At 40.0% G+C, this 19,044-nt stretch overlaps 1 protein-coding gene across 21 annotated transcripts in view; it reads left to right on the top strand.

The window, feature by feature from the left end:
• Positions 1–12,172: 12,172 nt before the first annotated feature.
• The window catches only part of ZNF644 (zinc finger protein 644), a 106,176-nt gene continuing 99,304 nt past the window's right edge, over positions 12,173–19,044 (top strand). For 4 of the 21 annotated variants that reach the window (XM_040470921.1, XM_040470930.1, XM_040470929.1 and 1 more), the window contains exon 1: positions 12,173–12,429. The gene's annotated coding sequence lies outside the window, so the exon portion shown is untranslated. Of the gene's footprint in view, positions 12,430–12,459; positions 12,731–12,867; positions 13,155–13,225; positions 13,823–16,491; positions 16,537–19,044 lie in introns of those variants that run through there. The other 17 variants (XM_040470923.1, XM_040470927.1, XM_040470924.1 and 14 more) reach the window with 13 other exon arrangements.

The following is a 19,044-nucleotide window of genomic DNA, read 5'->3' as shown; positions in this document are numbered from 1 at the left end:
TAGAGCCACATTATTTAATATGTAAAGATTTCTCAATAATCTGTTATCCAAACTGAGTGAGATACCAGGTTAGCATTCATCTTTAGTGGAAGGTCATTGTGAAAGTTTATTGAATTTTAAGGGAAGAAAATACCTGGAGCTGTTGCTGACAGTGTACTAGATGGCTGTGTATACTTCCTTTCACCGTTGGGTCTCTAGCTATAGATCCTAGGAATTCAATATTGGCCATATACTTCTCCCAGCTCACAATACTCACCCTAGAAAGAAGGAACATAATTGAGTCCAGTTTGAAAATGGAGTCACCTTGATCATGGATGGTCAAGTGATCTGTAACTGGTGTGAGTCCCATGGTGACCTATATACTTAGGTAGTGTGTGGTCTCCTGAAGTCTGCAAGGGATCACAGTAGAGCCTGGGGGAGCACATTGCTTATTTAGGCATGGAAGCCTGAAAGCAGGGACCATATTTATTTAGACTATTGTATCTTCACTGCCATTAGACGCCTCATACCTGAGTCAAAAGACTCAATATATATTTTCTGGGTGAACGGATGAATGAACGAAAAATGTCTTGATATGCCTGACAAAATGGTGGAACAGATGCCATAGAAATCTGAGTGCTCAAAAGATTTCTGAAGTTTCTGAAAGATGTGTTCAGAGAAGTGAGAGAACTGTTCCTTCACTTGTACTGCTGACTTGTGCTAGAGAAAATTACATAATCATACAGAAGTAGACATTCTTGTTCTCTAATATCAACAGAAACCCCGATGATGTCCAAATGTTAATGTCTGGGCTCACTCACTCTCTGCAGCAGCTGTTTCGGACTTGCTCCACTATCCTCCAGCCTTCTGCCTGCCTCCTTCAGGTCACTTAGTATGGAAAGTCTTGCTGCCAACTTTACAGAGAAATTGGATAACATCTAGCAAAAGAAATAAGCTCATCTGCCTGACACCTCATGTAGAAATGTGTCAAATGGGGGTGTTATCTCTCCCTGTCCAAGTCTAATCTTAATACCCTTCTATTCCATTCCTTCAAGGAACTCACTCCTTCCATTATCTCTTAGAAAATTTTTAAAGTTTTTCATGGAATCTCTTTATTGAAACTCTTTTATTGAAGCAATAAACTGTACATCTTTAAAGTATACAATTTGGTAAGCCTCCGAAGCCATCGTTACAATCAAGATAATGAAATGAACATATCCATCACCTCCAAATATATCCTTGTGTCCCTCTATAACCCCTTACCTCCACCCTTGTCTCTTTTTCCTCTTCCATGGCAGGCAAACACTGATCCGCTTTCTGTCACTATAGATTAGTTTGCATTTTCTAGAGTTGTGCCTAAAGAAAATCATACATTAAATATTCTTTTGGGTGGCTGGGTTTATGCACTCGACTACTGATGGACTTTTGGGGCTATTACAGATAAAGCTAGCATGAACATTCTTGTATAAGTCTTTGTGTGGATGTATGTTTCTTCTATCTTGGGTAAATACTCGGGGGTGAAAGGGATGAACCATATTAACTACATGGTGTGTATGTTTAATTTCTTAAAGAAACCACCAAGCTTTTTTCCAAGGTTGTTGTATGATTTTACGTTTCCACAAGCAGTGTAGTAGAATCCTAGTTGCTATGTATCCTGGGCCACACTTGGCATGGTCAGTCTTGTCAATTTTAGCCATCTTCCAGGTATGTTGTGGTATCTCTTTTGTGGTTTTACTTTGTATTTCACTAATGACTAATGAACATTTTTCCTGGGCTTATTTGGTGTCAGTATATCTTTTGTTGGCAAAGTAACTGTTAACTCTTTTGTCTACTTTTTATCAGGTTGTTTGTTTACTTATTGAGTTTTGAGAATTCTTTATATGTTATGAATGTAAGTCCTTTAACAATTAGGAAGTTTGCAAAAAATTTCTGCCCATCTGTGGGTTGTCTTTTCATTCTCTTAACAGTCTCTCAAAGAACAAAAATTCTTAATTTTGATGAAGTTCATTTTATCATTTTTTTCTTTTATGAGTAGTGTGTTTGGTGTCATTATTTCAGAAATCCTTGCCTAACTTGAGTTCACAAAGGTTTTTTTCTTCCTAGAAGTTTTCCAATTTAGGTTTTACATGAGGTCTATGATTTGTTTTGAGTTAATTTTTATATATGGATTCAAAGTTTGCATATGGATATTCATTTTTTCCAGTATCATTTGTTGAAAAGCTGATTCTTAACTGAATTACCTTTTCTCCTTTGCTGAAAATTAATTGACCATGTATTTGTGGGTCTATATCTGGGCCCTCTATTCTCTTCCATTTATCTATTTGTCTATCACAATGCCACACTGCCACACTATCGCGATTAGTATTTTCCATGCTGGTTACATCATAGACCACTTGCCAGCCTATGAATTGGCCAGTCACTGCAGCCAAGTGTTAGAGGGAGCAGGCTCACAAAGTACAAAGGAGAGTTGCTGAGAACCATCCATGTGGGCTGAGGGCAGGACAGTTTCCTTTAACATGTGCTATGGTTATATGGGCACCACGTTCTATCCTGAAAATATCCCACTCTTTCTCTGCCTGAAGTTTTACTCCCTTCAATAAATTTTTTAAGGGGGTGCCTGCCTGGCTCAGTTGGTAAAGTGTGCAACTCTTGATCTCAGGATTGTGAGATCAAGTCCCATGTTGGGCATGGAGCCGACTTAATAAAAAATACAAAAAAAGTTTAAAACAATAATAAAATAATTTTTTTTTTACATAGTAGACCTTTCTAATCTTATAATTTCCTTTGAAAACTTCATCAGTCATTTCCTAATTGCCTTTAGGGTAAAATCCAAGGTTCTTGACCTTTGAGATCCAACGTCTGCTTTCCCTTTCAGTTTCAATTCTTAGCATTCCCCACTCTCCAGTTGTGTGCTGTATTCTAGCCGTGTGAATTACGTGCCATTCCCCAAACATACCACCCTCTCTTGCTCTTCTTAGGTATTTTCCATATGCTCCTTCTACATAGAAAATTTCCCTCCAGCTCTTTTCCGCAAGCTAGCTTTTAGAAGTCTTGTAAATCTTAGCTATAACATCAGCTCAGTTCAGCAAATGTTTGTTAAACAACTACTATGAGTTAAAAACTGCACTATGAGTAAGAGATACAATATGGGTATCTAACACCCTCATGTAGCATAGAGTCTACAGGAGGAAAAGGACATAAACAAGTATTTATCTTGTGAGTCTTAGTAAGTAAAATCCATATCTACGATGATGTAGAAAATAACATCTAATAAAATCATGTTCCCTGATAATGCAAAACCAGTGTAATACATCTGGCCATTAATCCTGTCCTCTGCCCAGTTTCCATTTTCATATAAGTTAGACTAACATTCTTAAATTGGGATGGAGAGAGACAAGGTGAAGTGGAAGAAGTGGGATTCTGTATTCCCAATATTCTCTCAACCCAATCTTCCTGGATTAAGCAAGTGAAATGGGTGCCGAGTAACTGAAAGTAACTGAAAGTAACTGAAAGATTCCTAGAATCAGTGCTGTGATTTTGGAATTCCTGGCTAGTTACAGGACCTAGAATCACTCCTACTATATTTAAGCTGGAGAGGTTAAGTACCAGCAGATTGCTCCAAACTCTAGCTGAGCCGAGGATGAATTTTAATCACACAGCCAGACCTCTGGAACTCTAGCCAGCAAATTATACAGGCTCACTCCAGTTGTTTCATTAATCTCATAATAATATGAACTTGTAATTTATGAAATCGAATTTGGGGGCTCTATTTGTTCAGTCGTGGTGGGGGTTACTGTACGTAGAAGACAAGTATAACAAAGGGAAAACAAAGAGGTATGTGGGTGTGAAGTAAGGGAGTGGGGCAAAGCCTCTCTGAGACAGGGATATTCAACTGCAACTTGAAGGATGAATAGGAGTTAGACCAGGTGAAGGAGTAGAAAGATGGTTCCAGGCAAGGAGAGCCTTCTCTGATCCCCCAGACTAGCTTAGGTCCTCCTCCTTCGTGTTTCCAAGGCCCTACTGTGTGCTTACTCCTGTCTTACATTTATCACACACACCCCAATGGTCTTTTTCTTCGTTCATCTCCCTCCATTAGACTGTAAGCTCCTTGAGGGCAGAGAATGAGTATTTAGGACCAAGTAGCCTATCAATTCCCTTTGTGTGAAGTGGAAACACCAAGAAAGACTCTCTGGCAGAGAGGTTAAAAAGGTGATGCTCTAGGGGTGCCTGGGTGGCTCAGTCAGTTAAGCATCTGATTCTTGATATTGGCTCAGGTAATGATCTCATGGTTTACAGTTCAAACCCTGGGTCTGGCTCCACACTGACAGAATGGAGTTTACTTGGAATTCTCTCTCTCTCTGTGTCTCTGTCTCTGTCTCTGTCTCTCTCTCTCTCTCTCTCCCCCCCTCCCTCTCTTTGCCCTTCCTCCATTTTCACTTTCTCTCAATAAATAAATAAATAAATAAATAAATACTTAAAAAAAAAAATAGGTGATGCTTTGTGCAGAAGAATTGTAAATGTGTAGTGCAGACCCACAGGTGTGAGGATTGCTCCACAAGGAAAGGCACTTTTGTAGGAGGAAAACAGCATCTTTCCTGAAGAAAAATTCAGCCCTGCACTATGGGCACGATTTGGTGAGTGGAAAACAGGCTGGATTTTAGCCTCCACTTCCTGCTTGGCTGAGTATCTTTGTGTAGTGCACAAACTCCACAGCTGTACGTAGTGAGCATGTGGATTTTTCACTACAGTCTCTGCAGTGACTAGTAAAAGGCCTGACATGTGGTAGGTATTTAAAAAAAAAAAAATAGTCCATGGAAATGGAAGCTTAGACTAGGGGTCCCAGCGCTGCCTTAGCACCATGTGTATTCCAGATTGACAGTTAGGCTATGGAGGTGCCTGGCAAAAAAAAAATGGTGGTGCTCTGTGGAAGGCAGTCACTTCCAGCAGAAGGCTCACTATAGCCACTGAAGATAGCTCGTCATATCAGGGGAGTGATGGGTAGTTGGAAGGACCTGTTCTTAAGTATCCCTTAAGGAACTTTGCGGCAGTTTTATCTGTCCTGCAGCGGAAAGTGGTAACAAAACCCATGAAGGTTACTTCTGGGTTACTTTAGTAGCAAAGAAAGTGCTTGTGTATGAACTATCCTTCAATATTCTGTATCTTTTGGGAACATAGCCCAATTATAACTGATCAAATGAATTGAGAAGACAAAAGCTTGACATAGGTTTTAAACTTAGTAAGTAATGATATACTAGGGCAACTGAGTTTATGAAAGTCACCTTACCAAAACAGAATTTGAGGAGTTTCTAAAAATGTCAGTTATTCTAAGGCATTGCCAGTTGAAACGTATGCCATTATTTTATGAACCCCTAAAAAAGAAAAAAATGCCACTTACAATCTAATATTTGTAAAACATTTTGATTTCAGAGCTGTTACAATATTTAAAAGAAAATGCTATAGAACTGATGGAATATGGATTACAAAACACTTCATCTTTTAAAATTTTTTTTATTTTTTATTAAAAAATTTTTTTCATGTTATATATATGTATTTTTTTTTAATTTTTCAATGTTTATTTATTTTTGGGACAGAGAAAGACAGAGCATGAACGGGGGAGGGGCAGAGAGAGAGGGAGACACAGAATCGGAAACAGGCTCCAGACTCTGAGCCATCAGCCCAGAGCCTGATGCGGGGCTCGAACTCACGGACCGCGAGATCGTGACCTGGCTGAAGTCCGACGCTTAACCGACTGCGCCACCCAGGCGCCCCTACATTTTTTTTTTTTTTTTTTTTTTTTGAGAGAGAGAGTGTGTGTGTCTGTGTGTGCACGTGAGCAACGGAGGGTAGGGAGAGGGAGACACAGAATCTGAAGCGGGCTCCAGACTCTGAGCTGTCAGCACAGAGCCTGAATGGGGGCTTGGATTCATGAACTGTGAGATTGTGACCTGAGCCGAAGTCGGACGCTCAACTGACTGAGCCACCCAGTTGCCCCTCCATCTTTTTTTTTTTTTTTAAGATTTTATTTTTAAGTAGTCTCTATATCCAACATGGGCCTCAAACTTACAACCCCAAGATCAAAAGTTGTATGCTCCACTGACTGAACCAGCCAGGTGCCCATCCATCTTTGTTTTGTTTTGTTTTAATATATTGTTATATATCTTTAAGGAAAATAAGTGATTTTCTTGGTGAGAACAGACTAACAGTTCAAGTTCCCTTGACAGGTACATCTTCATGGCAGAGTGCAGTTTGCTATCAAAGTTTCATGACACCATCTGTTAAGATCATTTTCATATCATTCCATGCTCACTGAGCAAGTAATTTGGTGTTCCTGGCACCCTTCTCTACAGGGGAGGGAATGTGTTGATCAATCTGTCTGAGAATTCTATTATGGTTGGCAGTCAAAACTTCTACTGTAAATTAATATATTAACATGTGATTTATGCACTTGTCTCATATATTTCATGGACCTGAGCTTGATCAATTATGGTCTAATTGATTCCCAACCTGCAAAGCTAAGAGCCAAACCCTAGAGGAAAATGAATCCATGGCATTATCGTTATCACATGAGGCACTAGTTGAACAATAAGCTGACCTCTTTCTTTGTCAACTTTATTTTTTTTTTTTTTCAACGTTTATTTATTTTTGGGACAGAGAGAGACAGAGCATGAACGGGGGAGGAGCAGAGAGAGGGAGACACAGAATCGGAAACAGGCTCCAGGCTCTGAGCCATCAGCCCAGAGCCTGACGCGGGGCTCGAACTCACGGACCGCGAGATCGTGACCTGGCTGAAGTCGGACGCTTAACCGACTGCGCCACCCAGGCGCCCCATTTCTTTGTCAACTTTAAAATGCAAGCAGCACTTTGAGCATGTGACTTTTGATCTGTTTGACCATAAGGCATTTTTGAGAGTCGAGAGTGTTCTGTTTACTGTCATATCTTCCAAGGAGCCCAGTACATACCTGGAACATTGTAGGCACCTTGTGAATATTAGAAAAGAGAATGGCTCTATATTTTCAATACACCATTCAGGTCCCAGTAGAAAAGGATTAAATTCATTAGCTACCTGGAGACCAAAACCATTCTTCTATGTTGAAGTGAGGTATGTCAATCAGGAATGCATCTGACAGAGTTTGTAAGAAAAAATTTAATGTTCTGGAATAAAAAGAGAAATGGATAAGAAAAATGAAGATGACATTATTGTGTCATATTTTTAACCTGTATTTTAATTTCAGACTAAATTTTTCCTAAATCTATTTTTTAAAGATAGATTAAAGATATTTAAAAATTTTTTTTTCAACGTTTTTATTTATTTTTTTTTGGGACAGAGAGAGACAGAGCATGAACGGGGGAGGAGCAGAGAGAGGGAGACACAGAATCGGAAACAGGCTCCAGGCTCTGAGCCATCAGCCCAGAGCCTGACGCGGGGCTCGAACTCCCGGACCGCGAGATCGTGACCTGGCTGAAGTCGGACGCTTAACCGACTGCACCACCCAGGCGCCCCAAGATATTTTAAAGATAGATAGGTACTGGAAGCACCTGGGTGGCTCAGTCAGTTAAGCGTCCAACTTCGGTTCGTGAGTTTGAGCCCTGCGTCAGGCTCTGTGCTGACAGCTCAGAGCCTGGAGCCTGCTTCCAGTTCTGTGTCTCCCTCTCTCGCTGCCCCTCCCCCACTCGCACTCTGTCTCTCTTTCAAAAATAAGTAAAACATAAAAAAAAAAAATTTTAAAGGTTGTAACTACTGGGGTGCCTGGGTGGCCCAGTTAGTTAAGCGTCTGACTTTAGCTCAGGTCATGATCTCACAGTTCCTGAGTTTGAGCCCTGCATCAGGCTCTCTGCTCAGAGCCTGCTTCTGCTCCTCTGTCTCCCTCTCTCTCTGCTCCTTCCCCCCAACCTGTCAAAAATAAATAATATTTTAAAAATCAAATAAAGGTTGTAACTACTGTTCTTTTCCTTCTTCAATATACTTATAAAATGTAAGTAATATACGATAGAGATTTTAAGGTTTATTTTGAAGATATTTAATTTCATTTACAAATTGAGCTAGAGGTATCAGAGTCAAAGTTCTAATTATTAGAATATAGTAAAAAGGAACAGATTTATACAGTTATATCTCCTAATTATTGATTACTAAAATCGCTTCTCGGCCTTTTGGCTAAGATCAAGTGTGATTACTAAAGAAATCAACACGGGTAATGCAACATATTGGCTTACTATTTTATGTTCATTTTCTATAGTAAAGCACATGGGATGGCTGAAATTGCAGATGCCCTTTTTCCTTGGATGGATCTCAACCAAATATCCCAGAACATCTGGAATCTTTCACTGTGGAAAAAATAAACAATAAAGGCATTTCTCAAATTTAATGTGTGTGGAAATTTGATGAAGTCCTACTGAGGGCTTTCTTCTAACCAGGAGAAAGCTGGCTGGTTTGTTGCCAAGAATGCCAAGAATAGTGGCATTTACCTATAGCCTCACATTAGTCTGTCAGCCTTATGAATCCAGTGGCTCAGTTGCGATTTCCCCTTCTTTCCTTTTCGTTTGTTGCTGAACCCACTGCCGTGGCTGAGTCACTCCACTGACCTTGCTCTTACCAAGGTCACCAATGATCTTGTATACCCAGTGGACACCACTTATCTTTCATAACCTCTTTGCTACATCTTTGCAGGATGTGCAGGGCCTCTGCTTTGTGTTCGCCAGTCCCATTTCCTTTTCCTCCAGGGCACGCTGCCTAACTACATTTCCTAGGCTCCGCCTGCAGTTAAGTGGGACCATGTGATTAAATTGCTGACTAGTGGAAAGTGAGAAGTGATTTGTGCCACTTCTGGGCTTGGCCACTTCAACTTACTGCACTCGTGATTCTCCATGTGTACTCTCTGTCTCTTTGTAGAGGATCTAGTAGGAGACTCTAAGACCTTCGCGGATGGCAAAGCCAAATGGTGGAAGGAACTTAGGTGCCAGAATAACTGCTTTGAGGCCTCCCCTCTCCTTCCCACTGACTGCAGTGGAGTGTGACCTGAATAATAATGAAACTTTACTGTGTGAAGCCATTGAGGTTATTTGTAATGGTGGTAGGCCGTTACCAATATTTCCTTGGCTTCGGTGATGTTACACTTGTGCCTGAATCTCCTTTCATGCCTCTGTCCCTCCATTTCTTTTTTTTTTTTTTTTTTTTCCTTTGAGAGAGGTGGGGTAGGGGCAGAAAGAGAGGGAGAGAAAGAATCTTAAGCAGGCTCCGTGCTGTCTCCACAGAGCCCCACACAGGGCTCTATCTCATGAGCCATGAGATCATGACCTGAGCTGAAATCTAGAGTTGGACACTTAACCATCTCAGCCACCCAGGCACCCCTCTCCCTCCATTTCTTGTTTCTTGGACTTCTCTTACTTATTCCTTAAATATTTTTTATTTAAGTTTTCCATGGTCCACTGTTTTCTTTCTCTACATGTGTTCTGTGAACAAGCTTATATACACTTTCATGGTCTACTTCTAATATGTTGATGAGATAGAGTAGTAAATGTGTTCCTCAATATTAGATGTAATTTTTACTAAATATTAAAAAATACACGTATACTATCTATCTGTCTATTGTACCATGTTTTACAAGGTTTTGTTACAACTATGATTTTGAAATCTTTGTTATCTATTACCTCAGCTTCCCCCTCCCTGGTAAGTTGAGAGTTGATTATATTTTTTGTCTAGTTCTTTTATTGGACCGTAAAAACTCCTCCTGCATTCAACTACTGTTTATTAAATATGTATGACAAATGGTCTTCTTCTTTTCACCGCAGTGCCCGTACGGTGCTTTTCATGGAGTAAGCAATTGGTGAATGTTGGTTGAGCACAATTATTTATTTCATGCTTGCTCTGTATAAGGCTCTGTGCTGATGTTAATGTGAGACAAAATTAAATATAAGACTTGATTTCTATTGACTTCATCTTTCTCTATGCCAAACATCCTTCTACTTCCACCCCAATTGACAAACATTCTAATATTTGCAGTTCTACAAATAAGACTGCCTTATAGTCTCGGTACTCAGAGGGGAGTCCAGAACTAGTGAGGCCCTAAGATAAATCCAAACCTTGACTTTACTACTACGATAGTAGATTAATCAAGGTTTTTACTTTCTCTTTTTGCCTGGAATTTGGAAGTACTAGAATGTGGAGAACTACCTGCTTTTATCCAACATCAAACTGCATTTTCTTCTCACCTGTATCATTTGAGACTACAGCTTACTTCGGATCTTTTCTTGGGTAATTCCATTCACTGGAATAACTTTCCTCTTTCTTTCTTTTAAAAGATTCTTAGTCAGATGCACTTATCAGAGCATTATTTTATTACAGTGAGTAGAGGTGCTTTGTGAATTTTCTCCCAGGGTCAAACTGTTTACAACATCTTGATGTTTATTCTCAACTGCCATTTCCTTTCAATGTCTTTAACTATTTTGGCACTGTACTACATACCTCGTCCTTGGATTTTTCCAGTTGCTTACATATTTGTTTTCTTTTTGCATTACCTTATTCAAGCTTTCCACCCTTATCAAGCTTTTTGACATCTATTTTGTAAATAATTTCATCAACTAGTGCTACTTTTACTATTATAATTACCACTATTACTTGTACTACCATTTCTATAGCATTACAATTTAGTTGCTGGATTCTAGTATCAACAAACAGCATCATTAGTGAGACAAGTTCCTGATCATGGTTGACTTCTAAGTGGTTCTGTTTGCTTGTGGCAAGATCCGCCTGCCCATCAGTTAATTGATAGTGTATGTTCACAACGGAAGCAACAGAGTTTGTTGGCTTTGTTTTTGTTTTTGTTTTTTTTGTTTTTATGGTAATTGCTTCTGTACGGATACAATGTCATGAAAATTTTCATAGTACATAGGATTTTTATTGATTGTAAGTCTAATAGTAAATGGAGAATGTCTGATTTTAATGATTCCGCAGATGAAATGACCCAGAGGGCACCCCTCTCAATTGGCTGAAAAAAAATTTCATTTATATAGTATTATTTACCCATTTGTGTAAATAAAGAAGGAAAATTCACATTTTAAAGAGTCTAAAGAGCTTCGTGACTTTGAGAAAATTACCTAGCCTCCCTTTGCCTCATTAGGTTGTAATGAAATTAAATGAGTTGGAGCAATGTTTGGTACCTAGTAAGCACTCAAAAGTGTTAGCCATTTTTATTATTAACTAATGCAGCAAGTGTAAATATCTGTTCTTGGGGATCTATGTCTGCTGCTGCTGATAGTCATGATCATACAGGAAAGAGAATGTCCCTCATTCTTGTCAAATAAACACAAATATGGTGTATTTCTCTGAATGCCAATAACATCTTGAGGGTTTGGAGAAGCACAGTTTATGATGGTTGCTAAGCTAATGAAAGGTTTTTTTGTTGTTGTTGTTTTTTAAAGAAGAAAACAGATTCAGAAAAGATGAAAAATTTATTAGGACTAGTAGTAGATTCCTTGGGAACTTTTGGTTCATGTCAAACATGTTAGCAACTTCTTGTTTGCTCAGTTCGAAAGCAAGAGAATAGCCCCAAGTCAGTGTTTCTCAAAGTGTAGTGTGTGAAACTCTGTCCTCAGACTCTTGGGGTGGATGCTTGTTAAAAAGGATGATTTCCAGAACTCTTTTGGGACCTACTGATTCTTTGAAGGGTTAACCAGTATCTCAAGTGCTTCTTATATAACCTTAATTTGGAGACTTCGGGCATAATGAGTAACACAGGGACAAAGTATCCTCCCTGCACTTGAGATTTGAAAGAATCAAATTGGGCCAAACCCAGGGCACCGTTTAGGGCAGCCTGCTCCGCTAATTGAGTTGCCACATTTGATGCTTCGCCTGGCCATCAAGCATCTCCCAACAATTGGCTCCCTTAAGATCCAAACCTTCCTCTGCCATTACAGTTGTGACTGGCAATCTTGAGTTCCTTTGCTCTTTTCATCAACAGTAGGACAAGAAAAGGAATTTTGGCACTCTAGTGATTATGGAAATCAAATACGGGCCTGTTCCACCTTAAAGGGCCTAGGCTTGCCTAAGTGCTTGGGTCTTGCAGAGTTTGGGCACCACCATATTTGGAGCGTGCCTACTTTGGGGCGGGAACCTCCTTGAGAGTGATTAGGTCAGCGCTGGGGGAGGTGACCTTGTTTGGTTTCTGGCACCCGAGAACAGTGGTGCACTGTTTCTGCTGCCCCCGTTTGCCTAATTGGCCCAGGCGCTCCACCAGAGCAAAGCCGCCCTAGAACTCCTCGCTGGCCGCCCCCGCGGCTCGCAGCTCGGTAGAGGCGGGAAAGCAGCGCGCCTGCGCCGTGGGAACCGGGGCCGGAGGCGAAAAGCGGGGAGCGGAGGGGGGCCGTTGGAGCCGAGTAGCGTACAGAGCGGCGTGTGACGCGGGGACGCCGCGCGCTCCCAACGTCGCCCCGGTTTGACGCACACGGCACCAAACTGTGAGTTTCAGGGGTTATTTGGTCGGATTCTCCGGGACTCGAGTGGGTTTCGGGCCTCTGGGCTGTGGCGGCGGCGGGATTGAGGGTGGCGGAAGAACTTGGGGGACCCGACCTTCGGCGCTCGGGCCCGGGGAGCTACGCCCTAGGCTGGGTCCCAGCCATCCAAAAGGACGCGTTTTGCCGCACAGGCTAAGATGGCGGCGGCGGCCGAGGAGGCGGAGTTGGTGCTACACAAGGAGCCCGGGCCCCGGGTTCGGGGAGGCGGCGGCCGCGGCGGCCGCGGGGGGCGGCGGAGCCTGAGGTGAGCGGCGGCCGCCGCCGCGGGGCGGGACTCGGCGGAGAGTGGGTGGGGGGGGGGGGGAACCTTTCCGCGGCGGCGTCGGAGGATCCGGTAGCGGACACAAAGGGGCTGAGCTGGGCACTAGACTTGGGGGTTTTGTTTAGTCACATGAAGCCGAGCAGCCAGTGAGCAGTAGGGGGAAGGGGCCGAGATCCGGCGGCTTGGGGAGCCTGGCGGTCGCCATTGCAACGCACTGAGTAACGGGGCGGTCCGAGAGCAGTCACCAACCCCTCTCCGGGGCTGCTCGGTTTGGGCCAGAAGCGCCAGCTCTGGCATTAACTGCACACACCCCTCCCCTTACGTGGGACCGGGACCGCATAGACCTCCCCTCCCCCTGTTCTGCAAGATCTTATGCCGCTAGGTGCCTGGGAAGTAACAGCAAGAGGTAAATCGCCCAAAGTGTTTGGGTTGCCAGGGGCTTGGTGGGTGTCCAGCTAAAGCTTTTTGCTTCTCCAGGTCTGATTCCCTGGCCTTTGTGTCCCTGGGAGCTTAATCTCTGCCAGAGGAAAGCAGGTGTGCTCCACTTCTCCCGTGAACCTGAAGATGAGTTGTCCCAGACCCTTCTCAGTGATTGGAAACTTAGGTGGTGGAGCTAAAGGTTTCTTGTTACGAGACTTCCACAGACGACTCTCGTGTTGGGATCCATCCATGGTTTAGCAGCATTAGTGGAAAACTTTCCTTGAACTGCCTAAGTAATATTGACATAAATTTAGTTGTATAAAACTTTCATGTCTAGACTTCAAATTTTGTGTGGTCATTGAGAAGTACTCAACAAGGGGGTAAACACAATGGGGGCCTAAATGATGGTCCTGTTTTGTATACAAGTCAATAATTACAACAGGAATACCAAAACACCATCATCTCTTCTGGCCAGTTCTGACTAATGCCAGGCTTGTTGCATCTGGATGATAGATTAGATTTGCCTTAATAGTATATTGCCTCTCTGCAGTAGTTTAGTTACATTTCTTTGGTCCAAGAAGAAGGAAAGCATTTCAAAAAATAGACAACTCAAGTTACTCAAAGGAAACCTGCTGTTTGCCTTCAGTGTCATGTGTAAGTATCCAGGGAAGTTGATGGCAGTAATACTGCTTTGGTAGCTTTGGTGAGAAAAAATTAGTTTTTATGAGGAAGTTAGAATTTCGACATTTTAATAGGTGAAACATGAAGGCTTGACCACTGTTGATGCAGTGATACGTATATCCCTGTTAAAACCTCTGTAGTGTGGATTTTAGAATTGTAAAGTTACACTGCACTTACGGCTACCTCATACTTTGTATATTGGTATTAACTAATGTTTGACGTACAGAATTTGGAAACAACTAATGTTTTGGCCAGGTCACGTTAACAAGAGTAAGTTATGTGATTGCAGGGTTAAAGCACATTTGGATTGTTAACTTTAGATCTCTGTTCAAATTAAAATTTGAATTTTTTAATATGACTTAAAACTTTCATTTTCCTTGCTTCTTTCAGATACAGATTTTCCCCCTTTAACTTTTCATCTTTTAATAGAGAACACTCTTACTGTATTAACGAATAGATACATCAACATTGGCAAAATGTGTTACTGAATCATGTGGTTTTGGAGTGGAAGGAATCTCAGGGAACACCTAGTTTTACCCACTGTTTTATAATATATTAATGACCAAATATGATTAAGTTAGTGAATAATGGAAAATTGTCTTTTCAACTTCTACCTCATTGCTCTTTTCGTTGATCACGTTGGTGGGATGAAAAGGTGACTGCAGCTAATGGTTAAAATAAAACATTTAAATAAGTGTGCTTGAAAACACTTATTAGATACTATTATATTAATGAGAACTTCTGTGACAAGAAGTTACAAAGTTTCAATTAACATGATATGGTGATACAGTTGTGAAAGTGACTTTCAGTGAAATAATTTCAGATACAAAATACAGACATTTCAGATAATTTGGGGCCAATGTTGCTTTTGAATTGTGAGGTTTTCAAAAAGCAGTCTTGACCCAGAAATTAAAAAAAAAACAAAAACAAAAAAACAGCTTGATGAACTTCTTGGAAGATTTGAAGTAATTGCCATTACTACAAATTATTACATAAGAAATGCGATGCTGAAAACAGTAATGCTAGTGCCTTCATTTTGTAATGGTAGCTTTTTTATTGGGTGAATGGACATGACACTTAGATTAGCCCTTGTTAAAAGCAACTTTTTAAGATTTACTACTACTGAATAGTAGTAGATCTGTAAGATCTGTTAGGAAATTCAAAAGTAGCAAAATCACTTATGGTGGGATCCCTCAGTTCTTTAACTTCTTTGGATATCAAATATAACAAAAACTATTAAATCATATTGAGGTTTTAAAGCTTTTATTGGTCATTTAGGGTACATTTAAATCATTGATTTTTCTAAGAACTACTTCTTAATTTTCAACACTGAGTAGATTTAATTACATTTTAGTCATGTGATAAATCGGATTATTCTCAGATTATTAGTAATTACAAAGTGAGTCTGTTATCTGCAAACCTTAAATATTTTGCAGTTTTAATTTGTTATTCAAGTTATATGAGGAAGAGTTTTGGTGTGGTTGAATTGAGACTGTATTGGGTAGCATGAGAAGAGGAGAGACTCAAGGACAGTCACTAGAAGTGGTGAGGATACCTAAAATTTAGACAGATTGGTTGTCAGAAAAGATCAGGTTTATCCCAGATACACTGTTAGTGTTAGGGTTACCTATTTAGACTCTTCTCAGGGTGTGGGACCAAAGGAAAAGAGTGGATCTTATTTTTGTAGGAATGCTTTTCTCATGATTGCTTTTCAGGCAGCCTTGAAGGCAGCAGTTTGCCCTGAATTCAGAAATAGGTATGCTGAATTATCCAGTCCTAATTTTATACCAGTCCTTTTAAAAAAGTGTTTTTAATTTAATTGATAGCTGTATACAATAAAACATGAGAATAAAGAATAGCAATTATGATATTTTGGGTAGGCATTCAAATGAGCTCTAGTTTTTTACACTTATTATCATTAATCCCTATAAAGACTGTTTTGTAGATGGAATCTGTAAATGTTTACAAAGTTATGAGATACAGCAACGATTAAGGCAGTTCTAGATGTATTGTCTGTTAATAGAAATAGTTGCTTTTAATATTACAGACCATTTACATCTTTGAATTTTCAGAAAATTGACAGTAATCAATCTGATTCTAGCACTAGCTCACCCTGCTGGTTGGCTGAAGTATTTCTGTTCTTCTCTTAAAAACAAGTGTAAAGATCACTGGAGACCTGGAAGGTAGAATAGCAAATTAAATTCATGGTCTTTCTTCAGGAAGGTGGGGGTCTCCATGAAAAGGGTGTTTCTCATCTCTAGCGTCGTAGTTGCTCTACTGTTCATTTTTTTCTAAGATCTGCCAAATTTGAACTATGGAGTTACTATCTTTGAATTTAGGAGGAACTCTTAATTATGGGGAGATACTATGTTTTTGTCCTTTTCAAGGACAAGATTCAAGATAGGACATCCTTTGACAATTGAGAAATGTTAGCAAGAAAAACAAAAAGTCCTGTGACATAACTTTCCAGGAGGAGAAAAGCAGAGGATCTCAGGGGGAAGAAAAGAAGCATGGCAGGACAGAAGCAGCAGTGCACACTTCTGGATGGAGGAAAGTGAGGCTGGATTAAGATTAGTGTTTCTAAGATATTTCCTTTATACTCTCCCTCTACTAATCTTTGCTTTACTTCTTCTGTTTGCAAGCTGTAGCCTTCCCATTTCATTTGGGATTCTTGGAACTGTGATCTTGTAAGTAACTTTGTGAAAAGTATAGATAAGTGGTTTTTTCCTTGTAATTTAATTCTGTTAGTCTAGAATGTGGTACAGTTGAAGTTGGTTGGAGTGATAAATGTGATTTTAGGTATTAAGCCTTTAGTATGTATATCTTTCATTGAAGTTGAAAATACAGCTTTTAAAAGCTTTTAAAAGAGGTTTTGTACAAAGTCCAGAAACTTAAGTCAGGAGTGAAACGAATAATTTAAAATTAAAAAAAATGTAATGAAGCATTAGGATGAAAGTACTTTACAGTTTACAAAGCATGTTCATCTGTATTCTATCAGTTATATATCTTTTATAAAAGATTAACACTTTTATCCTTTCTTCTATGGTGTTTATCCTTTTATTTGAAAGCTGAATGCATATTTTTTTCATCAGTTTCTTGAGGAAGATGATGATATAACTAGTATTTTCAAAACACCCATTTATTGGAAAGAGAATGATGGCCATTTGTTTGTTGAATGGTTTGTGAAGGTGGATAAAAGCCTTGCCTGTTGCTTACTGTTGATTTGCTGAGTATTACACGCATACACACACAGACAAATGTGTATATATACACACACAGGAAATCATAGTTGCATTTATAATTGTATATGAATAAAGAGATAAGATGAGCTAAGGTTTAAAAGTGTAAGCTTTGAAGTAAAACTGATGGAGTTAAAATCTAGCTGTGGGGGGGGGGGGTACCTGGCTGGCTCAGTCAGTAGAGCATGTGCATGTGACTCTTGAGACTCGCTCTCAGGGTTGTGAGTTCAGGCCCACGCTGGGCATAGAGATCGCTTTAAAAAATCTAGCTCTGTGAGCATTAGGCAAGAGGATTTAACAATAATAATCTTCATAGAGGCTTAAAGTTTACATTACATAATTCATGTAAAGTCCTTAGCTTTCTGGTACACAATGGGTGCTGAGCAAATGTTAGCTTTTATAATAATAGTAATAGTTACTACTATTGTTTAATTTTTTTTATAATAACTTGAAATTTTCACCTGCGAGTGATTTGGAATTACATACTTTTGCTAGTGTTCCTTTTTTAGACCCATGTCTACAAAGGGAGGGCTGTTGATAAAGGAAGTTAGATGCAGGCATCAAAGTGTGCCTTCTCCAGTTCTAGCAGCAGAAGCTATTAACCAGGTTCAGTATTTCAGGAACACATTCCCTTTTAGTACTGTCAGCTGATGAATAAATGCACTTGGGAATGAGTGCATTTTAATGTGAAGTTGTTTCCCAGCCAATGTGTTGATTTATCTTGGTTAAAACATCCTGAATTTCTTTACTGTCCTTTAAATTTTTGACCATTAGTGGCGGGAAGAGGGTGCGTGGCTGGATGTATTTGTATATAATATACTTTTAAACCCCAGCTAAGAGAGAACAGCTTCAACTGCAGCTAGATTGAGGAGAGGTATGTTGTCATTTTGCTGCTTTGTCTGAGTCAGGAGAATTTCCTCAAACAGCATTTCCTTTTGCTGTTTTCCTCTCCATACTTTTCTTTGTTTTGTATTTGGGCTGGTATGGTCTTAAGCTTACTTGTATCTTTAATTTTTCTTCTACCACTTATGTCCCCCACCACCAACATAGATTCTAAGCTTTTTATTTAAAAGCTAGTAAAAGTAATGTGGCAGAGAGGTGTGAGCATGAAAAGTTAGAATTCTGTTTCAGATATGCTTAATATTTTCAGCAGTTTGGAAAATGAAGGAGAGAAAAGTCACCCATTTCTTATCACCATTATATAATCATTTGTATTAAAGGAAAGGGAGATGAGGGGCGCCGGGGTGGCGCAGTCAGTTAAGCATCTGACTTCGGCTCAGGTCATGATCTTGTGGTTTGTGGGTTCGAGCCCTACATCGGGCTCTCTGCTGGCTCTCTGCTGTCAGCTTGGAGCCTGGAGCCTGCTTTGGATTCTGTGTCTCCTGTTTTCTCTGCTCCTCGCCTGCTCATGCTCTCTCTCTCTCTCTCCCTCTCTCTCTCTCAAAAATATTAAAAAAAATTTTTTTTAAAGTTAAGGGAGATGAGACCAACATTAAGCATCTACTCTGTATTCCTTGTAATAATGTTTGATGTATATATTCCCGTTTTATATGCAAGGAAACAAACTCAAACTCAGGTCATGTGGATAGTAATTAGTACAGCAGCCAAGTTTGAATCTTAGGTATATCTTGATTCTATAGATGAAATCTTTCTACTCTGCTTTCCCCTCCTTTCTATCTGTACTTTAACCTAATTATACAATTTGTAAGTTTTATTTCCTACTTATAAAACATTATAAAAGCATTTTTCTGCCTACTCTTATTTTAAGCGGTGTCATATTGCCCACATTGTTTATTCATACCACCATATAAAGGCTCTTTGTCTTGGCTGCTGGATATTGGTACAGTGATATTGGTCAAAGTGGAGACTGCCTTTTTTCTTTACTGAGTGACCAAGAAGAAAAATAATGAAGGTTAATCAGAACTAATACTCTCTGGGATTAGAAATGCTACAGGT

This window comes from Herpailurus yagouaroundi, unplaced genomic scaffold, assembly GCF_014898765.1.
Source record: "Herpailurus yagouaroundi ecotype Mexico unplaced genomic scaffold, PumYag 77, whole genome shotgun sequence".
NCBI lineage: Eukaryota > Metazoa > Chordata > Mammalia > Carnivora > Felidae > Herpailurus > Herpailurus yagouaroundi.
Note: the sequence above shows the minus strand (reverse complement) of the source record. Positions and strands in the feature narration are given on the sequence as shown.